Raw genomic sequence first — 23173 nt, 5'->3', positions numbered from 1 at the left:
CACTTCAACAACCCAGATCATAAGAATGATAAGCAGAGATTTTAAGAGAAGTAAGCAGCTTCACCCATGTACTGCCTGCTTACAGTAAGCACCCTACTCAACTGCTCGCCTGCTTACGTACGCACCCTGCTCAACTGCTCGCCTGCTTACGTACGCACCCTGCTCAACTTCTCGCCTGCTTACGTATGCACTGTAGTCAACTGCTCACCTGCTTACCCCGCTCTGTGTCCATTGAACTGCCTGCGGACCTCCGCACCTGCAACCCTTCTGTGCCTGCGTACCGGCGCACCTGAAACGCTTCGTTCCAGCGTATATACGCACTTTTCTTTCACTGTACCTGCGTACCTTCGGGCATAGATGATTTCAAGACTTCAAGAATAACCCAGATAGTCAGATCTACAGATCTGAATATGCGCCGAAGAGATCTCAATCCATCAGTAGATTCGCCTTATTTAGATCTAGACATTACTCCCAAGAGATCATAATATTTCAGATCTAGCTCTCATAAGATGTTCAACCCAAAACATGCACAAGCCAAATGATCTCCTTTGCTTTATATAGGAAAGCTCTTCCTCAAATCATGGATCAATACCACGGGCCGACACCATAATAACACAAATACGTCGGCTAAATACCAAGGGTAAAACATAAGAAACCCCACATGTGAATTTCCTTGCCTTGAAATGTGTGCACTGGGGGTACGCACCTCCTGAACGGGATAACTGCGGGTATGTACGCACTTTATGTAACACCGACCTGCGTGTACGCACCTTATGTAAGGTGTACCTGCGTACCCCTTATTTTCTTCAATATTTGATAGCTGATCATCAATATCTGCGGCTGACTTGAAGTACTGTGATCTATCACCTGAATGGGTTGCCATCAAGGACAACACTTTAGCCATAATGCCAACAATCTCCCCCTTTGGACTTGATGGCAAAGCTTACTAAGAACTTGCCATTTGATTCCTTTGAGCTGTCCTGCATCTATGTATTATGTCACATCTGATATCTCTTCTGTAGATTCATCTGAATGTATATATGATATTCTATGAGAGGGTTGCCATCAAGTACAACACATGCATCATAATGCCAACAATTATGGGTATGGATTGGTTGTTCATTCACAATCTAAGGTGGACTACTATGAAAAGGCTATTGAGTGCATTGATGATTATGGAGAAAATAGATTCTTGCAGGGAAAGAAGAAGCCTAGATCGGTGAGAAATGGTTATAGTTATGCTAGCAAATTCCAACCACAAGAAAGTATTTTTATTGTTTGAAGTGCATGTTTCTAGTGATAAATGGAAGGATTTTGAGGATGATGAAGTCTTGAGGAAGTATCTTATCTTACAATAGTTTCAGGATGTGTTTCCTATAGAGATTCTAGAGCTACTCCCTCGTAGGCAAGTGGATTTCTCAATTTATTTGGTACTAAGAGCAACACCAACATCTAAGGAACCTTAATGGATGAGAATTATAGAATTGGTCGAATTGAAGTTGCAGGTTAAAGAGATGCTTGATGTGGGATACATGAGGCCAAGTGCGTCACCTTCGGGAGAACCAATGTTGTTTGTGAGGAAGAAGGATGGTACTCTCAGATTGTGCATTGATTACGGGAAGTTAAACAAAGAGACTATCAAGAACATGTATATGTTGTCAGGGATTTATGACTTGTTTAACCAGCTAAAAGGAACAACAATTTTTTTAAAGATTAATATGAGATCAAGATATCATTAGATGCACAAAAAATAAGAATACATCTACGAGACTACATTTCAAACAAGGTATGGGAACTATGATTTTATGGTGGTTCCTTTTCATCCTAATAATTTTCTCGCCACCTTTATGTCTTTGATACATAATTTGTTATGTCCTTACCTAGATAAGTTTGTGAGAGTCTTTGTTGATGATATATTGGTTTATTCAAAGAATAATGAAGATCAAGCAAAGCTCCTGGTAACAATTTTGATATTGTTGATAAAGCATCAGCTGTATGTCAAACTTAGTAAGTGTAGATTTTTTAGTCTCATATTCATTACTTGGGACATGTTGTTTCCAAGGAAGGGATAACAGTGGACATAGAAAATATGAAATTAGTCATGGTGTGTCCAACTACTAGGAATGTGGATTCGTGGGACTAGCAGGTTATTACAGGAGGTTCCTCAAGAACTTTTTAAAGATTGGATATCCTATTACATCATTGTAGAGAAAAGGGAATAAGTTTGAATGGATTGAGATGTGCGAAACTAGCTTTGATAAATTGAATCATTTTCTTACAAATGCTTCATTTCTAAGGATCAACAATCCTGATAAGGAGTTTGTGATTTTTACTACGACACATAAGGAAGGACTTGGTGTATTCTTGATGCAGGAAGAACAAGTGGTTTTCTATGAATCAAGGAAGTTGAATGAGCATGAGAAAAAATATGTGACTGAAGATCTTGGGTTTGCAACTATCATTCGCCCATTAAAGTTGTGGAGACATTATCTCCTTGGTAGGAGGTTTGTTTTGATGAATGATTGGAGTGGATTGAGTGTTACAAGCCATTTTTTCACATCCAACCAAATGAATTTGAACCTCAATAAATAATCATCCAATGAGTTCCAAGCATGTCCTTTTCAAAAGTTTAAAGAATTCTACATTATTTTGGATAAAAATCCTAAATTATATCATCATCATGATTTCCTAGTTTAGACAATGTGATCAAGTAGGTTGTAGCAAAGGGGAAAGAAATGATCATCATAGGTTGATCTTTTTTCAAGTGCAGTGAACCTTGAAGTGACGAAAAAATTAAAAATAATTTTGAATATAAGCCCTACTTTAACCCTCGTAAACCCTTATAATTTCTAATTTGTATCACCTCAAAATTTTATTACTTCTCACTCCTAACCATTGAAAGCCATAACAAACATAACCCTTATAAATTATGTAAATGTGCACAAAAATCTAGTCATTGAACACTCTAAATCCTAAATCCTACAACATGGCTCTTATCTATTAGAATCTCTAACCACTATTTCCCTTAACCAATTTAACTCTAACCCTATAAACACTAACTCTTATAACTACTATTGTCCATGACCAATGCGCATAAATGTAGACCATACAATATCTAGCCTCTAAGCATTATTTTTCTTACTCCTAACCATTAAATCCTATAACAAAAATAACCCATATAAGCTATGTAAATGCATAGATAACTTTGACCATTGAACACTATAACTCCTAAAACCTACAACATGACTCTTAACTATTACAATACCTACCCTCTATTTCCCTTAATCAACATAATTGTAACCTTATAATCACTCTCTTATAACCTTAGTCACAAATTGCCCATGTCCCCTAATATAGACCGTTTAATATCCAACCTCTGATTATAATAATGTATTTCCTATAAATCATAATATATATACTCCCTTTTAAAACTTGTAAACCATATAATGTTTAACCCCAAAATCTCATATAATGTAATGGTAACGATCTTTCTTTCTGACCCTCCTTGACTTATATCATCTCAAGTCAAAATGCATATAACCACAAACATCCTTTGCAATACTATTATTACTCCTTAATGCAGATGAAATATTTCCCCAAATAAAAATAATTATATAATTCTAACCTTGAATCCTTATTGTTTTTATTGTGTAACTCTTATAACCATAACCATTACCCCTTGTAACCAATTATCATTTAAAATAATTATTCCTAAAACCCAACTGTACATCTATAATCACTATCTCGCGTAACCCTTTATGGAATTACTAACACGTCATATATAGAAATCATATTTACTATAACCCATACCAATATCCCTTATTAATAAGTATAACATTAAAACCGTATGAACTTTAACCCTTATGACCATGAAATCATAACTCCTAACTCCTATAACCTTTCAATTTAATATTTCATTACGAAAACTTTTAAACCATTTGAACTATGGCCAATGACCTTTGGGATACCCTTTTCCATGACATTAGAATCCATAATACCTACAATCCTCATATGACAATTATTCAATTTATTCATATGATGTTACAATTGGCATGGAGGCACAACATGCTTCCTCAAATTGATAGCAATGATATTGATTGAGTTATAGCAATGGTTGCATTGTGAGTCATGAAAATAATGTGATTGAAGCAAGAGTTGGAACATAAAATAGGGGAGAACCAAAACAACATGGAATTGAGAGTTGTAGCAACACAATAATGAAAATTTGTAGCAGGGGGGGCAACAATGTGGAGATGCAACATGAGTGTAACATCATAGAGTTACATAAAATATACTAAAATAATTATTGAAACATAGAATTAGGAGCTACATGTGCAACGTTGTTACTATATACCATTGTTAGCAGTAAAAGGAATCAATCCCTTGAAAATGCATAAAAATAAGAATTGAAATGGCGTATTAAAGGGATAATTATATCTTAACAAAAAATGAACCAATGCACATGAAAAGGGTATCAAAATGATATGGAAACAAAAAAATTTGTACAAGAAGGTATTGGATGGGTGCTAAAAAGAAGCCAATTGAAGCACCCATCAATGGTATCCCAATGCCCCAAAAAGATGCATTTCTTATTTTTTCCTTTAGAATCAAGGAATAATAGGTGGAACCAAAGACCATGAGATGCCTTAGAAAAGGAATGTGGGCATACCACACTTCATAAGATGTTTTATTATCAAGAGAATGAGGAAGAAATCTATATTTTAAATATACGACACATAGAACTATGTCATTCGAGAATATCAATATTACATTTTTGAAAAATGTCATTGAGCTAACAATATTTAAAATATTCCTATTCATTCCTTTAGTTACACCATTTGGTTGCATATTTTATGGAAAATTAGTTTGATTTCGAATTTGATGTTGGAAAGTATAATTTTCAAATTCATTCATATTATATTCTTTTCCATTATCACTACAAAGGGAGTCAATATGTGACTGCATCATTTCCAATTCCTACATGATTTTTTTTTAAGTTTCGAAACATTTTTTTTTCATATATACCTAACACAAATGAGTGTAATCATGAATAAAGGTTGTCATATATCTATATCCATTTCGAAAAGGAACATGCAAAGGGCTACACGAATTATAATGAATCATTGCAATTTTTATACATGCTCCACAAGTATAGTCATGAAATCATTGTTTGCTATTTTTTTGTATGATATGAGCACCACATTGCTTCAATTTCCTTGCAATACTTGGAAAACCAAAAACACCATCCTTTTTCAACAAGATAATACTAGCATAATTAAGATGTTGAAATCTTGCATTCCATAGAAGATTGGATTGAAATGTACCTTCATTATATTAAGAAAGGTATGTAGGATTATGTCCATGACCACATGTTCCTTGTAGCATCAATAGTATTTTCTCCCCTACTCTATTGACAACAATTATGTTGTTAGATGCTTTCTTTGTGTCTACATTGTCATCAAACATATGGATAGAGTTGAATTGCTCGAAAATGTGAAGAAAGGGAAATGATCCAGATTGGAACATTATAATTCTTTCATCAATCTCAATGCTTTCAGAGTGGAAAGAGTGGAAGAATCAACTCAAAGGACCATTTTAACGAGCAAGACCCATTTTGGCAAATTGAGGATTGAAACCTTCTCGGAGCATTTCCAACAATCAAATGGTATTTTTATGAGGAAAAGATTCTATTCTTTAGTACAATGCCTTTATTTACTACTTTACATAGAGATCTCTTTCAAACTATGCAAGAATTTCCTTTATCATAGTGTTGAGGGCTCAAAAATCCGGTCTACAACAAGGGGGCTAACCACCCAGTCCAAGCCTTAATGCAACTCCTTTTTCATTTGGAATAGTGGCTCTAACTAGGGATGATGGGACCAGTTTCCCAATCTGTTTATGATGGTTGTACTAACGGGATGATGTTTTTATTTTGGGGGTTTATGGGGTGAATGCTTGTTCTAAATCTAGTCTAACTTTTAAGTATCATATGCAATCTTTATAATGAAAGAAAACATCTAATTTTAAACTATCCTGGGAGTAACATTTTACTTATGCGATCTAAAATAATTTCTAACAACGATCGATAATAAAAATCGTTCAATCACTACGAGAAAAGAATCCATTAAAAATGATTGTTTCATATAAAAAATTAGCCGAAACAATTATGAGAAACATGTCACATAATATTTATTCATATACTCAACATAAAAGGGAAGTTATCACCATACAGAAGTGCAATAATGACAACTAAACATTCAAACTTTCATATATCAATAATTGAAAATAATTTATCACTTGGCACATAAGTAAAAAGTATTAGGAGATAAAAATACCATTGGTAATAAGTTCTACTCATGAGTTGCAGCAATATAGATTTATCTTCAAATTACTCAACATCCACAAAGAGTACAAAATTGAATTTCAATAGCAGATATCAAACTCATATAAAAATAAATCTTGTTCCATTCATTTTATCAAAACCTCCTCAGTGGGGGGCAAAATGCACGTTCTGAAGAATTGTTTTTGATAAAACTATGGACCCCTCTCCAAATGCATGAGAGGGGTTTAAATATTATTTTATGAAATCTAAAATAAATATTACAAAAATAGATGAGGAGTTTTAAACAACCTGCCTCATTTTAAGCAAAAAATGAAATAAAACAAAACAAAACTATATCTATGTTAAATCCTATATCTGATCCTTTAGATTGAAAATATCCAACATCAGTTTCAAGAGCGTCGATTGGTCGACATCAGCTTTTAACTGTCCTACAAATAAGGCATTGGCAAGAACTGGAACTATCTTCTCGGCAGAGGTTATGAGGCATTTCAGGGTCATCCATTAGCTATGTGGCTTTACTAGGTACTGCTAGTATGTGTCCCAGTTTAACCTGTTTACCTGTTTAATTGCCTCTGCCTTTTCCTCTGTTGTTTGTTTCCACTTTGTTTGAAGTTTTTGTGCCTTTGGAAGGAAGCCCAAGGTAGTCTCTAATATCATATTGGCCTTTTGCATATTTTCATTTATGCACTCAATGACATTGTTCGTTGTTGCCGTTGTCTCCTTCATCGCATGTTCTGCTTCCTTAAGCTGAGAATCCCATTTCGCAAATAACATCTCTTTGTGTGATTCGTCGATTCTGGGCAATTCTGCTCTTTTCCCTTCTTCTGATATCTTCCAGTTCAAGAAGTCTGAAACCTTCTTAAAAATTGAATCATAATCAAGTCGTAAATCTACGACTTGATTTGTAATATTATCGCTCATTTCACAATGGGAATTCCATTGCGAGATCTTCTGGCAGAGTAGTTCTTCCTGTTGCAAGAGCTGGGCATTAAGAGCAAGTGCTTCTGCGATAAACTCCCCAATCTTGGGATCATCTTTATGCAGTTCTAACATAGCTTGTAACTGTTCTTCTTTATTAGCCAAACTGCTTTGATGATCCAATTGCATCTGCTGGAAGTCTTGCTGGAGTTTTTCCAACTGTATCTCTGCTTCTTTATTTATGCTGACTTGCTGTAGTTGTTGTTCCAAAAACAAAATCCTATCCTCTTTCTCTTTTAGTAGCATTTGAACTTCTATTTCTTTATCAATTGTTGTCGAAGCGTATGCTCCTGCGATTTGAGAGAGCCTAGTTAGATTTTCCGATGGGTCTGTAGTGGGGTCTTTCCAAAGAACATCCAGAGATTCATCCTCTGTAGCAAGCATGACATCTATCTTTCTTTTCTTCCTTTGCCTTTTGACGACAACCTTATGTTGAGGGCTATAAAATACATCTCATTAGTACAATTTCAGATGACGAAGCAATAGGAATATGCTTCGTTCCCTAAGTATTGATAGCCTCTTCTATCACCATTTTTGTGGCTGCCTCTCTTGCGTTTGTTAGTGGCTCTGTGCTCTGTTCCTCAGTGTTGATTAACTTATTAAAATTCTCCCATTCCTCTTCTAGATCCACTACAAGTGGATTTGTTAGATTTGTAAGGGGAGTGGAAACTTCAGCTTGTTTTTGGGACAAACCCTGCTGGTTAAGCTTTTCTCTAAAGTGAGCTGTGTCTTTAATTGACACCTCACTTCTATTGTGTTTACTCTTGGACTAATCATCAGACCTTTCAACTAATTCCTTTTTGGAATTTGTTTTAGACTTCCCCTCTTTTGAACTTCCACTTATGCTAACACTGGGAGTAGGCTCCCTTATTGGTTCAATGAGCAATTGGTCCAATGGGACCTTTGTTAACCTTTGTTTTCTATAATTGTCAAACTTTTGGAGTTTTTCTTGGTCAAACTAAATTCGTGCCATATGTAAAACCTCTCTGAAGGTGTTATTCTGCAGAAAGACATCGTCAAAGGGATCTTCTTCATTGGTAAACACTTTTATTTTAACCATTGTAGTAAAATTACTTACAACACCAAAGGGATCATACTGCCTCCCCAGGAACTTTGGTAGTTGTAAACATAACATAGTATCAACTTCTTTAAAAGCATGACCTAAGTCAAATAATGCAAAAGCTCCGCATATTACAGGAAATTGAGGCCAAATAGCCTTCTTAGAATCTTTTAGTACTTTGCTCATTCCCCCAACACCACAGTTCTGGTAGGCTATTTCCTTGGCCATTAGTTTGTCGAGGACGTAAAAAGTTAGCACATGGGGTGAAGTGATGTTGCCAAACAATCTGATATATGTGGACAATTCTTCCCCAAACCACCTTCCCACCAGGAGAATGTCCACTTCAGCTTCTGGGGAAAATCTTGGGGCATCTCTATTGTAGAGAATTTTATGAATAGGGAGCATATCTCCATGACAAATATTGTAGAAATGTGGGATGAAATTGGATTCTCACAATACTTTATGATAAACCTAAATGGGAAGAGGATTTTGTACCATCCACTTCGATCCCATAATAGGAAAATCGGAAACAAAATAAATAGCATCCATGACATAGGCACTCAAAAAGAATGAAGGGTAAACCCTTAAAGTAAAGCTTCTTTTAGTTCGATATCCTAAAATTGCAGAGGCTAAATTATCCTATAAAATTTGGGCCCAATCCATTATGGTGGCATTGGTAGCCGCATCCAATAAAGGTAACCATTCTAATGAAAACTTGTTGATGTTTGGTCTCCCAAACAATCTACATAACATTGCAGTGGCAAAACAGTAAGGAGAAGAAACAGAACCAGTGGCATACATACTATTTTTATCCTTCTTCAATATTTCCTCGTTGTTTGACCAGTGCTTTGTGCATTCTACCAAGTCTTCATTCAACTTGGTGAACTTTTCTACAAACTGCTTGTTGTAGCTAGCATGGGGTTCTAGCAAGTGGTAAATACGGCTCAAATTATTTGGGGTAAACAACCCCATGACTTTCTAACTGGTTTTCTTGAACTCTCTATCAGATATGTATGTGTGATCTATATTCCATTTCACCATATTAGTGTAGGGGAGTATCTTCGGCCTCACAACAATGCGGTGTAGAAAATAGCATGCAAGTTTAGTTAAGGATGCTTCAAAAGAGCCATGCCCATCTATTGCAACTGTAACTTTCATAATTCTCGGGTTCTCCTCTTCTAACAACTGGTACATGGCCTCCCAGGTAGATATCCCTACGTCCCTAATACAGGTAGTGTCTATGAATAATGGGGTCATTTCCGTTTTCTCAAATGCGGATACGTTGCCCTTCTTCCCCATTTCGCCATGTATTACGCTCTGCATACTCTTCCTGAAAATTGCAAGTAGAGAGCAAGGATATGATAAAGATGATAGTGAATATAGGAAACATCAATAGAAAGACAACAATAAGGTGACGGGAAATTTTTAATTCTAAATCATATCAAAAGATATCACCTTGCGTCAAATGATCCTTTACCTTGACTGAATCATTTTTTAATAAATGACCACTAATGGACCGTTAAGCTAAACTTTAATCTTCATAACATAGCATCAAACGACAGAAAGTACTGTCCTAGAACTCTGAGCCCTTTGATTTGTGCTAAAAGCGATTTTATGATTTGCTTCGCAATATCGCAAACCCTGGTATCGTTAAAAACCATTATTACATTGGGCTACTATGATCTGCAATTTGCGAGAGGCTATCGCATTTCGCGATATTTGGTTGTGTTACATAAAGTAGCACCACGAAATTTGCAATTCGCGATGTGATGAGGTTGGGTTGTAAGCTTTGTGATCTCGCATTCTCGCAGATTGCATTTTCGAGGAGTTACTTTTATAAGGGATGTCTGTTGTGACCTTTTGCAATGTGATAATAAAGCTTTAAAGCAGGTTTTTAAAAGCTTTTTTAACGTTTTGAGACTTTTCGTTATAAATATTTTCTTAGGTCTTATGGTTATGTAGCGCTTTTTATAAGGAAACTCATAGTTTGTGATGTTTTATGCGCTTGGAGTATGGAAATGTAAATTTACATGTTTTAGCAAGTTCCATTTTGATATCTTGTTTTATTCTAAAAACAAGAGGCAACCTTAAATGCTAAGATTTGATTTTTTGGAAGGGTCCCCATTTATTAATGTTATTGCTAACACTAATAAAAGGGGGGTTGTTAATGGTCACAACAATTGGAAATTCACTTGAAAGAAGCAGTTATCTCTGATGGTTTTTTGAATTTTCTAAAACTTCTAAAATAGAGATGGTTCTGAAAATGAAACTTTATTGCAGAAATATAAGGTAAACAGTGCTATTGGTTAATAACAACGTCTTGTTCGAACTATCTTTATTATGATTATCTTCTTCCCAAAGTTAGTCATTGTAGTCACATCAGTCATTACTTGGTTTGTAAAGATAAAAACAAAGATATCTCCTTAGATCAGTTTAGGTGTACTCATTTGTCGTAGGTAGAGCCTCTGCTGCTAGCAGGCGTCCATAGCCTTGACAGGGTTACCTTTTACCTAGCAAAGATCCAGTATCCTACTTAAGAAGCATGCAATTTTCAAAGATAAATCCTCATATACATTTATTTCTTTTTCTTTTCTTATTACTCTTTTAATTCTTAACGAAAAATGTCTTGGTTTGGTGGCCAAAATTCACAGTGCCATTCACTCGATTTATAACTTAACTGAACAAGCTAGCTCGTGATGAGACCCCATGTCTTTTGATTGAAACAATCTCAAGCCATTACTCTGTTTTGGTATGCAGTATGGCAATGTCAGTTAGTTATAATCTTTATGATCATGATAAGCCGGCTCTTGATGCGACCTCCTATTCTTTAAGTTTGAAGTGCATAGTTAGACTACTCTTTGAATCTCGCAATTTCGTAAAGTAGGGAGGAAGTCATTTGTTCCTTAAGAATTCTTCCGACGACAATTGTATAGTTTAAAAATAACTTTTCTATAGAGAATCTTTTTTTGTTATTGGTACCTTTTATGAGTGATGTGAGGAAAACTTCTTCCTAAGGTTGAATCTGACCAAAACTTGTATAGTTGAACAAAAGAACAAATAAAAATTTTCAGAATGATAGCACCTGACCCTGTGTTTCAAAAATAAATATTAATTTTCCTAAACACTCCTACTTATACAAGCAAAAAAAAAAAATCGACATGAGACACTATTCTTTTGTGGAAACTAAAAGTAAACACTTTCAACATGTTTTATTATCAAAAATAAAACTAAACTAAAAACACTAATCTACATAAAATAGAAGAGATCATCTTCTATGGGAAATATTTTTTAAGGATCTATCCATTAACAGGTAAAGACTCTCTTTTCCCTGCTAAATCTTGTAACATGAAAGTCGATGGACCGATGATTTCAACAATTTTGAATGGTCCAAGCCACATCCATTGAAATTTAGTATGCTTGCCTTTCTCTTCATTGGCTTTATCCCATTTCAATATTAAGTCTCCAAGCTGAAAATCTTTTCTAGATACCAAGTTTGAATCAAAAGAAGCTTTTACTAATTGTTGATGTTGTGCATGGGTAATTCTGGCCTTTTCTCGTTCCTCTTCAAGCTTAGGGATCTGCAATTGTCTTAGTTGCAAGGATGAGGAAGGGGTTTCTTCAATGAATTGAACTAAGGCTAAAGAAGGAATAGCTAGATTTGTTGGTAGGACCACTTCTTTCCCATAAACTAAATTAAAAGGAGAAGTGCCAATAGAAATTTTCTGAGTTATTTGATCTGCCCAAAGAGCATACATTAAAGACTTATGCTAGTTTCTATGATTTTGATCAATAGTTCGTTTAATGATTCTAATAAGGTTTTTTTTCGTTGATTCAACCAACCCATTTCCTTGCGGATAATAATTGGTAGAATATTTAAGCTTAAAACCTCTTTTCAGCGTAAATTCAATCATAGCATTACCTGAGAAATATGATGCATTATCAAACATTAAAGCAGAAGGTGAGCCAAACCTAGTAATTATGAATTGATCTATAAACTCGATGATACTCTCGGAGTTGGTTGACTTGAGTGGAACTGCTTCTACCCATTTGGTAAAGTAATCGGTAGCTGTAAGGATGTACTTATGCTGTTTTGAAGAGTGAGGAACGATCTCATCTATTATATATCTAATCCCCATTGTTCAAATGGTTGATCGATGTTGACCGATAGCACTGGCAATGATGGCTTCTTTTGTATTCCGGCAGCAGTCTGGAAAATTTGACATCTTCTTACATAGATATGTGCATCCTTAAATAACGTTGGCCAATAGTAACCTGCATGCAAGATTTTGTGTGCTGTTGTATCTCCTGCGTAATGTTTGCCCGCTAGTCCGTCATGAAGTTCCTACAATACTTTTTTGGCTTCAAATTTCTCAAGGCATCTAAGGAGAACATAATCATAATTCATCCTAAAGTGTACATCATTTACAATTTGATATTGTTTAGCTTTTAGCCTCAGGGCTCTTCTCTTTGCATGATTCAAATGTGAAGGAGCATATCCATTTTTTAAGTAAAACATGATATCAACATATCTTGATTCGGTGTCATTTAGGCTTATCTCATACACTTGTACCTCACTATCTAGGGACTGTGTTTCTAATATGTGCAATGCTCCAGCCAACATCCTACAAAAACCTTGACCTTTTACAATATTTGTTGGTTTAATTTTAGCATCATATTCTTGAGGGCCTATGACCCAATTTGCCCTCCTTTTGCCCACGTTTTTCTGTACCAAAATATTTCTTACCGTTGGAAATGGTACTATTATTTTCATATGAGTCTTGAGAAGGAAGGGTCTAAAGTGTTTTATTGTTTTGAATACAACATAAGACTGCTTCTCAACATCGGAGTAATTTAATTTAGCTCCTTGGAAGTTTGAACTGAAGAAGGCAATTGGGGCTTTGGCTTTATCTTATTTTTCTTGTGTGAGTATTTCACCGTACGATTTCTCAGAGGCAAATGTATACAAAGTGAAAGGATCGGAAAAGCTTGGAGTCGCTAGAGATGGGGCATTTATAATCGCTTGTTTTATCAGGCCAAATGCTTCATGTTCTACCTGACCCCATTTGAAGAGAGAGTTTTTATTTATAATGGCTTGGAGAGGTGACACGATTCTTGAGAAGTCAGGGACAATTTAACAAAATTGATCTGAGCAAGGAAGGATTACATCACTTTTTTGTTATGGGGTAAGGATATCTCAGAAATCTCCATAATCCTATCTGGATCAATATGGATTCCAGATTTAGACACTATGAATCCGAGAAGCTTTCCTTCACTTAATGCAAAAAAAAAAGATTTTTTTGGATTAAGTGAGATCACATATTTTTGACATCATTGGAAGATATGTTTTAAGTCTCTGAGGTGACTACTGCATTTTTAGAATACAATGTTATGTCATCTAAGTAAATCACCAATGACTTGCTGACCTGAAGTTCTAAAAACAAAATCCTATCCTCTTTCTCTTTTAGTAGCATTTGAACTTTTGTTGCTTTATCAATTGTTGCCGAAGCGTATCCTCCTACGATCTGAGAGAGCCTAGTTAGATTTTCCGATGGGTCTGTAGTGGGGTCTTTCCAAAGAACATCCAGAGGTTCATCCTCTGGAGTGAGCACGACATCTATCTTTATTTTCTTCCTTTGCCTTCTGACGACAGCTTTATGTTGAGGGTTATAAAATACTTCTAGAGGAGGAATCTCCTCTATCTTTAGTACAATTTCAGATGACGGAGAAACAGGAATATGCTCCATTCCCTGAGTATTGATAGCCCATTCTATCACCATTTCTGTGGCTGTCTCTTTTGGGTTTGTCAATGGCTCTGCACTCTATTCCTCAGTGTTGATTAACTTATTAAAACTCTCCCATTCCCCTTCTAGATCCACTACAAGTGGCTTTGTTGGCTTTGTAAGGGGAGTGTGAACTTCAGCTTGTTTTGGGGACAAAGCCTGTTGGTTAAGCTTTTCTGTAGATTGAGCTGTGTATTTAATTGACCCCTCACTTCTGTTGTGTTCACTCTTGGACTGATCATCGGACTTTTCAGCTGATTCCTTTTCGGAATTTGTTTTAGACTTCTCCTCTTTTGAAATTCCACTTATGCTAACACTGGGAGTAGGCTCCCTTATTTGTTTAATGAGAAATTGGTCCAACGAGACCTTTGTTAACCTCTGTTTTTTGTAACTGTCAAACTTTTGGAGTTTTTCTTGCTAAAATTGAATTCGTGCCATATGTAGAACCTCTCTGAAGGTGTTCTTCTGCAGAAAGACATCGTCAAAGGGATCTTCTTCATTGGTAAACACTTTTACTTTAACCATTGTAGTATAATTATTTACAACACCAAAGGGATCATACTACCTCCCTGGGAACTTTGGTAGTTGTAAACATAACATATTATCAACTTCTTTAAAAGCATGACCTAAGTCAAATAATCCAAATGCTCTGCATACTATAGGAAATTAAGGCCAAATGGCCTTCTTAGAATCTTTCAGTACTTTGCTCATTCCCCTAACACCATAGGTCTGGTAGGCTATTTCCCTGGCCATTAGTTTGTCAGGGCCGTAAAAAGGTAGAACATGGGGTGAAGCGATGCTACCAAACACTCCGATATATGTGAACAATTCTTCCCCAAACCACCTTCCCACTGGGAGAATTTCCACTTCATCTTCTAGGGAAAATCTTTGGGCATCTATGTTGTAGAGCATTTTATGAATAGGGAGCATAACTCCATGAAAAATCTTGTAGAAATGTGGGATAAAATTGGATTCCCACAATACTTTATGATAAACCTAAATGGGAAGAGGATTTTGTACCATCCACTTCCATCCCATAATAGGAAAATCGGAAACAAAACAAATAGCGTCCATGACATAGGCGTTCAAAAGGAATGGAGGGTAAACCCTTGAAGTAAAGCTTATTTTATTTCAATAACCTAAAATTGTAGAGGCTAAATTATCCGATAAAATTTGGGCCCAATCCATTATGGTGGCATTGGTAGCCGCATCCAATAAAGGTAACCATTCTCATGAAAACTTGTTGATGTCTGGTCTCCCAAACAATCTACATAGCATTGCAGCAGTAAAACAATAACAAGAAGAAAGAGAGCCAATGGCATACATACCATTTTTATCCTTCTTCAATCTTTCCTCATTGTTTGACCAGTGCTTTGTGTATTCTGCCAAGTCTTCATTCTCCTTGGCAAACTTTTCTACAAACTGCTTGTTATAGCTAGCCTGGGGTTCTGGCAAGTGGTACATACGCCTCAAATTATTTGGGGTAAACAACCCCATGACTTTCTAACTAGTCGTCTTGAACTCTCTATCAGATACGTCTGCGTGATCTATAATCCATTTCACCATATCAATGTAGGGGAGTATCTTCGGCCTCGCAGCAATGCGGTGTAGAAAAGAGCATGCAAGTTCAGTTAAGGATGCTTAAGAAGAGTCGCGTCCATCTACTGTAAGTGTAACTTTCATAATTCTCGGGTTATTGTCTTCTAACAACTGGTATATGGCTTCCTAGGTAGATATCCCTACATCCCTAATACAGGTAGTGTCTGTGAATAATGGGGTTATTTCCATTTTCTCAGATGTGGGTGCCTTGCCCTTCTTCCCCATTTCATCATGTATTACGCTCTGCGCACTCCTCCTGAAATTTGCAAGCAGAGAGCAAGGATATGATAAATATGATAGTGAATACAGGAAACATCAATACAAAGACAACAATAAGGTGTCGGGAAAGTTTTAATTCTAAATCATATCAAAAGCTATCACCTTGCATCAAATGGTCCTTTACCGTGATCCGAATCATTTTTTAATAATTGACCACTAATGGACCGTTATGATAAACTTTAATGTTCATAAATTTGCATTGAATTATGGAAAGTACTATCCTATAACTTTGAGCCCTTTGATCTACGATAAAAGCGATTTTGCAATTTGCTTCGCAATATCGCAAAACCTGCTATCGTAAAAAACCATTGTTACATTGGGTTGTTGCGATATGCGATTTGCGAGAGGCTATTGCATTTAGTGATATTTGGTTGTGTTACATAAAGTAGTGTCGTAAAATTTGGAATTTGTGATGCGATGAGGTTGGGTTGTAAGCTTTGTGATCTCAGATTCTTGCGGATCGCATTTTCGAGGAGTTACATTTATAAGGGTTGCCTACCGTGACCTTTTGCAATGTGATAATATCGTTTTAAAGTGGGTTTTTAAAAGCTTTCTTAATGTTTTGAGACTTTCTGTTATAAAGCTTTTCTTAGGTCTTATGGTTATGTAAATCCTTTTATAAGGAAACTCATAGTTTGTGATGTTTTATGCACTTGGAGTGTGGAATGGTAAATTTACATGTTTTAGTAAGTTCCATTTTGATATCTTGTTTTATTCTAAAAACAAAAGGAAACCTTAAATGCTAAGATTTGATTTTTTGGAAGGGTCCCCATTTATTAATTTTATTTCTAACACTAATAAAAATGGGGGTTGTTAATGGTCACAACACATAGTCTATATGCAAAATTTTTGCCACTCAAAAGCTGATGTTCTTATTTTGGCTACCAAAATTTGAAAAGATGTCACGTTAGCACTTGTTATTCATAGAAAATGGAGTAGCCACATGATAATGATGAATACGACTCTCGGATGGTCTATATTTTAATTGTAGTTAACATTTGAAGGAGATAAGCCTAACCACTAGTAGGCTAATGGGTTGTATAACTAGGCAACTAGGAGGAGAGGGAGTTCTATACCTTTTGAGGGCATTTCCTCCATAGATGAGAAAATTAGCCAAGAGGAATAGGTAAAGAGAAAAATTAGAGGATTTTTACGGTATAGTATCCCATGAGCCACATTTCTTACTTATTTGTACTTGCATCCATCATATGTTCAAAGAAAAAGAGAAAAATGGCTTCACCTTCCAACTAGTTTTTCTACTAAAAGGGTTTCCCAAGATATATCTTGTGTCAATTATGGTTTGTGAGTTTTTTATTTATAAGTTCTATATTTCTATATATTTATAATTTGCATGCATGTGGAATAAACAATCATTTATAGATCTAGATATCTAAGGAGAAATAAAACCTTGAAGTGTAGATCTCATATTTTTAAGAATATTTTATCGGACTTTTTTGTCACATTTTGTTCAATGTAATATCCATGGAAGTTTACAGATAATATCGGTATCATAGTATGCTCCTCTGGATTGTGTATATTTGCATGGCATCTAGATAAGCTAAGAAAAAGGTCATAAAACCCTATTTATCGTTGATGAAACTACGAATAAACCATTTGATCCTACAGAGGATAGGCTTTCATGGTTAGAAGCAAATGTTGTAGATATAAATTGTAACATGAGTCTTCTTATGGCAGTGTTGACCAATAATTTCAAGCTATTCTAATAATATGGGGCTTCTAATTGAAAGTTTCAATCAAATGGGATAACATAAGATCATGAAGAGACAAAGAGGGAGTTGAAGAAAGAATTCAAAATAGACCAACCTAGTTCAACTGTCGTGAACCATTCATGGTCTTGTTGTGGTAAAATCACAACCCCCTCCATTTTTAATTTATTATCTTCATAATAATAATGGGAACCCTATATACATAAATTCTGGTGTGTTTAAATTTATAGAAAGAGTTCCTCGGAATCCCTTATAGGAAGCTCATACCACTCTAATATAGGCCTCACACAATAATAAAGGTTTTCGATGCAATTTCTTTTGAATTAAGCAATATGTCTTTCCTTGGATTGCACCTAGTATTTAATGTGGAGATGTTTTGACCATATTATCAACTTCTTCAAACACCTCAATAGAAATTGGACCCCATAGAACTCAATATTGATTACATTGAATAAGATAAAATGGATCAAACCTTGGACACCAAGACAAAGAATACTCATCGACAAAACATAAAATTCTATCAGGTTACCAAAGTAGGGCAACTTCTTCACCAAGGCATGTGGCTTACTAGGACCTAAATTCAATAGAATTTTACCCATATGATAACGGGACTTGATGCAATGAGCACCATTACTTCCTAAGGATGGTTTTGTAGTTTTTCTATGATTTTTGGGTCCTAGACTTCTAGGATTAATTTAAGGCCCTAAATAATGCATTTTGGAAATTCAAAGGGCTAGTAGTTGTAATGGCATGCTCTGGCCCCAACCAAAAGTTTTATTCCTTGTATATTTTATTCCAATGAGCCATCTTTCACCTCAAATGGATGTTATATGAAAAACTTGCACCGATGGAAAGTTGATGTACCAACTAACCACCTTGAGGCCCATAAAAGTTTTGGAATTTTATCTTCTAGGTTTATGCTTTTGGACCTCTAGGGTTCTCTCTTTATGTTAAATGGAAATATTTTTGGCCATTTGTAATAACTTTTGTGAATGAAGGTAGTTCCATCTCTTTATTCATAGATAACTATCGCCATTCTAACCAATTTACATTTTACAATATTTTCTTATTATATTTAGTAATAGAAGCTCAATTTTAAACATATTATTGTAATTTATACTATATTTATTTATGTGTGTTCCATTTACTTTCCAACATTTCATTTCAATCCTTGTACAACTTGGATCATCCTATCTATCAACAGCTCCATTCACATTAACATTCTCATTCACTTGTTGAGTAGGTATGAGAGTTTAATTTTACTCAAGTCAAGATAAGTAACATAAGTGAATTTGAATTGGTATTTCATCTACATGGTTTATTGGAATGTTATTTCATTCTCTCTTTTCTCTTTTTATGCAAATTATTAATGTAGTATTTCGTCACAACTTGATGTTTTTCTTCTGCTTAAAATCCTACATGAAGTTCAAAACTTTAGTGTTTGAAGACATAATGTTTATGTTAAAATTGTAAAAGTATTCTATTGCGATGGAAAAAATAGTGTATGAAAGAATGTTTCTATGTTTATTGATATGTTGGTTGGAAGCCAATAAAAGTTTGTAACCTGATTAAAGGGTAAGAAATGTTTTTGTTGTGAACAATTATTAGTGAGATTAATGTTTAAATGAAAGTTAATAATATTTTGTTGATAAAAGGTATGGTATAGGAATCAAGATAAGAAGAAGTGGGTGGAATTTATTTAATTTCTATGTTTATTTATTATTTAATATATGGTATTTAGCTATTATATACTAATTTATGCACTTGACCTACGAGAAAACCCGAATACCAGAAATACGAAACAATATAGCCCAAAACACAAAAATATCACATGGAATGAGACAAGTTGCAAAGATATTTTTATTATTCAAAAGCATAATACAATGTTCACTTGCCACTTCGAGGGGGAAACCTCCAACTAGAAAGAGCTCAATTACAATAAGACTTGATGATTCTTCACTTAATATCTAAGTCTATTTATAGGTTAATGACATCCAAAACCCAACTACCAGTGGTCCCTTGCATAACATGGGTCAACCACTTATTTATTAACTATGGCCCATTTATAACTAATTGTGCTCCCTTTCCTATAATGTGGTTCAACCACTTACAATTATTATTAATGCGGGTAACCTCATATGGGCTTTCTTGACTCAACTAACTAACTATGGCTATTACTAGGCCCCTTGGGCTTATTACATAAACAAGTGGTTAGGGTTGGACCCTAACATGGCCTCTCACATCAAAATCAATCTTGTCCTCAAGGGTGAAGCTATTGAAACTGTTGAAGAATAGTTGTTTGTTCCCATGTTACCTCTTCTAGAGAGGTGTCTTTCCACTTGATGAGGTCTTCCTTGATCTTGTGACCGTTGAGATTTCTTTCACATGTATCAAGACTTGTTCTGGCCGAAGCCAAAGTGAGGCTTCCTCATGCAATTTTGGCAGACTTGTTTAGACCTACAATTTTTCCCCACAACTTTCTTGAGCCATAATACATGGAAGACTAGATGAATTTTTTTAGTAGCTGGTAAGGCTAGTTTGTAAGTGACTTCTCTTATACATTGAAGTATCTCATAAGGTCCATAGAATTTTGGTGCTAGCTTCTGGCGGCCATTTTCTTTGAGAGAGGTATGATTATATGGTTGGATTCATGGGAACACCTAGTAACCTACTTGAAATTACCACTCGAAACGATGTTGGTCAACCTATTGCTTCATTCTATTCTGAGATTAACGTAGATTATCTTCGAGATGAGTGATCATGGTGGCACGGTTTTTTAGGAGTTGATCAACTTCCTGTACTTTGGGACATATGGGAGTATAATAAGTTGGTGAAGGTGGGAGTTGGCCATAAACTGTATCATATGGAATCATCTTGGTGGCTTAATGATAGTTAGTATTATATCACCATTTAGCTAAAGGCATCCAATGTACCCCTTGATGTTCCTTGTCTAAAGTGAAGCACCACAAATAGGTATCCAAAAATTTGTTGACTGCTTCTGTTTGACCATTTATTTGGGGATGATAAGCTCTACTTAGTTGGAGTTACATGCCCAGGAGCTTGAAAATTTCCTGCCAGAATTTGCTGGTGAAAGTGGGGTCTTGATCAAACATAATGGAAGTTGGCATGCCATGTAGTTTCAAGATTTGGTCCATGAAAACTTGAACCACCAATGTTTGGGTAAATGGGTGTAGTAGAGAGAAAAAGTGAGCATATTTAGAAAGTTTTTCAACAACCACGATGACCACTGATTCGTTTTGAGACTTTCAGAGACCTATAATAAAATCCATGGAAACATTCATCCAGACGGAATAAGGGAGTGGAAATGGTTGAAGTTTCCTAGTAGCTTGATCATTTCCCCTTTGTTTCACTAGCATACATTGTATTCATCTACAAAGGTCAGAATTCTATTCTTCATGCCAATCCAAAAGAAAAAGCAGTGTGCTCATGCGCAAGTCTTCTCAAAGGCTGAATGTACTGCAATTGAAGAGGAGTGCAACTCTTCCAAGACACAGTTTTTTAAGGTGGTGGTTGGGGATAAGACTACTCGATCATTGTAGTGAAGAGCCTCATCCTTCCAAGAGTAGCCTTTTGAGGTATTATGATATTGTCTTAAGTTATTAATGAGATGGGACAAAGAGGGGTGGGAGAATCATTCATGGCGAGCCTCTTCAATAGAATCTGGTATGGGTAGAGAGAGTAATAAAAGGGTGCCCTCATCCTCAAATTGGTGTGATAAGGAATCAACCACTACATGTCATGTCCCTTCTTATAAATTATCTCATAATCGTTTCCCAACATTTTTGCAAGCCATTTATTTTTCTATGGTGATGATAGACGTTGCTCTAGAAATTTGTTTAGGTTATGATGGTTAGTGCGGATTTGGAAACATCACCCAAATAAGTATGGTAACCAAGTTTCTACTACATGGCCATCATTTCTTTCTCATATGTAGAATGAACAATATATTTTCCACTAAGTTGTTGATTGGTGAAAGCTAATAGTCTACCTTCCTCCATTAATATTGCGCCAATTCCCGCACCTAAATCATTGCATTCAATCACAAAAGATTTGGTGAAGTATGGTAATCCCAATACTAGAGTTGAGCACATGGACTATTTGAGAGCCAAGAAGGCCTACCGATTTTCATTAGTCTAACGAAATGATTTTTTCTTGAGAAGATTAGTGAGGAGTCTGGAAATGCATCCATAATCACAGATAAATTTACGATAGTAGCCAGTGAGACCCAAGAATCCCCACAAACTCTTCAAGGTTTTTGATTAGGGCCAATTCTCCATTTCCTGAATATTTTTCAAATCAACCCTCACTCTGTCATGGCCCACAATGTGTCCCAAATACTCTACTTCTTCCATGCCCAAAGATCACTTGGATAATTTGAAAAAAGAGTTGTGATCATGGAGCAATTGTAATATCTAGTCAACATTTTGAAGGTGTTTGTCCCATGTTATGATGTAGATGAGAATTTCATAAAAAAAAACTAAGACAAATTTTCTAAGATATGGTTTCAGAAGGTGGTTCATGAGGCTCTAAAACATGGATGGAGCATTACAAAGACCAAATGGCATGACCAAGAATTTATAAATGCCTTCATGAGTTCATAAGTTTGTCTTGGGAATGTCAACTTCCTTCATACATATTTGGTGATAGGCCGAGTGAAGGCCATTACCAAATGGCATGACCAAGAATTTATAATGGCCTTCCTTGATGATTTTTTCAATTTCATTCTTTTGTGCAAAAGCATATCAATATAGGAGGACATTAGGTTTTCGGGCACTCAGGACCAAAGCGATGCTATGATCATGTTCACCCCTAGATGGTGGGATCTCCTTAGGTTCGTCAAAGGCTCATTCATGACGATCTAATACAAGTTGCATATCAGGATGAATGTGAGGAGGAGTGGATTCAATGGCCTGGATGGCATTAAATTGGGCTACTACCCCATGATGGCCCTTTTTCTAAATCTTCTTCATTCAATGTGAGTTGATGATAGTAGGAGCACTTGTCTAGAGTCCCCTCAGTGTATGTGTGTGGTTGTTCTACTTAAATCTCACATAAAACTCCTGGAAATCCATTGTGACAAGGTCGAGTGTGTGGATCCATTCAACACCAAGGACAATGTTGCAACCACCCATTTCAATGACAAACACGTGGGTTTTGAGGTGATAATCCCCCATCTGAAGCTTAATATTTTCACAGTGTCTTCCACATTTCATGGTTCCCCTGTCGCCGACAAGGACATGGAAATTAGATACCACCCATACAAACAATGAAAAATTTCTTCTACTCCCCTATGGAGAAGGTTCTGAGTGTTACCACTATCAATCAACACCACTACTAGCCTATGCTTAATAAAACCTCGGATTTTGAGAGTTTGGAGAGAAGAAAT

The sequence above is a fragment of the Pinus tabuliformis genome, chromosome 8 (genome assembly GCF_031772625.1).
Source record: "Pinus tabuliformis cultivar Carrire ecotype Pingquan chromosome 8, CPIR1, whole genome shotgun sequence".
In the NCBI taxonomy this organism is placed as follows: domain Eukaryota; kingdom Viridiplantae; phylum Streptophyta; class Pinopsida; order Pinales; family Pinaceae; genus Pinus; species Pinus tabuliformis.
Note: the sequence above shows the minus strand (reverse complement) of the source record.